The following is a 1674-nucleotide window of genomic DNA, read 5'->3' as shown; positions in this document are numbered from 1 at the left end:
CTCTGTCTGTGCTTCAGTTTGCAGGACAGATGGCGGCTCTGTGTTCCCGGGACGACTTCCTCGGCAGCTTCTGTCGCTACCACCTCACAGAACCCGGGCTGGCTAGCAGGCACCTGCTGAGCCCTGTGGTGCGGAGGCAGGTGGCCAGCCACACCCGTGGCCCCAGGCTCAGCCTGCGCTTCCTGGGCAGTTACCGGACGCTGGTCTCGCTGCTGCTGACCTTCTTTGTGGCCTCTCTGTTCTGCGTCGGGCCCCTCCCATGCACGCTGCTGCTCACCCTGGGCTACATCCTCTACGCCTCTGCCATGACCCTGCTGACCGAGCGGGGGAAGCTGCACCAGCCCTAAGGGTGTCAGCTGCCTTCAGAGCAGGCTGGGGGGATTTGCCACGCAGCCCCACCCTTGGGCCTGAGAGGACCTGGGAAGCCCCTCCAGGAGGGAACACGGTCATCCTCGGGCTTCTGGAGCAGGGTTCCTGCAGCCGCAGAGGCATCTGGAGGAAACGCAACCAAGAAGGGAAGGCAGGCGGGGCCCAGCAAAGGAGTGGCTACCAGGGCTCAACAACCATGCTCTGTGACAGCGCAGAGCTCAGCGCCGGCCCCTCCCTCCCTCCCTCCACCAAGGACTCATGGCCCAGCCAGCTCTCGGGGCCTTTTTCCAGCGCCCATTTGGGTACTCTGCCGCTAAGCTTGGGAGCCAGCCTGCCAACAGCCACCTGGCCTGGCCTCCCGACTGGCTGGCCTTGAGGTGGGCAGAGCGGGTTGTGGCGCCTCCTCTCCCTGTGTGGGACCAGGACGGTGGCTCAGCCTCCACTCCAGGGAAGAATCAAAGTTTCTAGAGTCGTGAGAAAACTATTGAGAGTGGCTGTCCTCTGATTCTTCACTGTGAGGGGCATTCTTCATGTTCTCCCAGCTCTGCTAAGACTGGGCCATAGAATTCCATGTTTCAGGAGCCTAAGACCCTCCCAGAGCCGAGGTGCTTCACCGCAGACCCCAAGCCATCGAGCACATCGCCCAGAGCAGTGGCCAACATCATGGACCCCTGTGCCTTGTCACAGATGGGTGCCGGTCCTCAGGTGTTGCAGACACTGCTGGGTCCATGGGGTCAGATTCTGCCGGTTTCTGCTCTGCAGCCAAAGATGGTCAGAAGCATTGTCGCTTCACTAACATCAAGTGCTCAAAGACATGGCAACCGTTTGATGGTACTTAAGTATTCAAAATGGACGACAACTGCAGATTCTCTGACAGAAACCAGCAGGGGGTCTTCACCTTCCTTCACCCCACAGATGACACACCAGGGACAACAGCATCTCAGTGGTGATTTCCAAACCAAGCCTTTGTTTTTGGTGTGGGGGTTTAGGGGTTTGCTTTCATGTTTTTCAAATTGTAAATGTTGGGCTTTGTATTTTGATGTAAACAGAATAATGGCATTTTAGGGCCTGTGACCAAAAATCAAGCTTGTAACTCAACCATGGATCTGAATAAACCTGTCCTTCTGAGTCTTCTGGCACCTGGGCTCAGTCTCCAGGAGGTTCACCTGTACAGAGTCCCTGAGCACACGGGGGCTGCAGGAACAACTGCTGGGCACCCTGTCGGCCCCTCCCTGCAGTGTCCACAGGCCTGGGCCTCTGGCTTCCTATTCTTTCCTCTCTCAGAGGCACAGTAGACTTTGCCCC

The 1674-nt window shown here is 58.0% G+C and overlaps 1 pseudogene across 1 annotated transcript; it reads left to right on the top strand.

The window, feature by feature from the left end:
• Nucleotides 1-14: 14 nt before the first annotated feature.
• Nucleotides 15-1505, top strand: LOC113223363 (annotated as a pseudogene). The gene has a single exon (XR_003308719.1). The product of XR_003308719.1 is annotated as an uncharacterized LOC113223363 (transcript).
• Nucleotides 1506-1674: the final 169 nt, after the last annotated feature.

Source organism: Piliocolobus tephrosceles, unplaced genomic scaffold (genome assembly GCF_002776525.5).
Source record: "Piliocolobus tephrosceles isolate RC106 unplaced genomic scaffold, ASM277652v3 unscaffolded_41070, whole genome shotgun sequence".
In the NCBI taxonomy this organism is placed as follows: domain Eukaryota; kingdom Metazoa; phylum Chordata; class Mammalia; order Primates; family Cercopithecidae; genus Piliocolobus; species Piliocolobus tephrosceles.
This window is presented reverse-complemented; position numbering and strand designations above follow the sequence as displayed.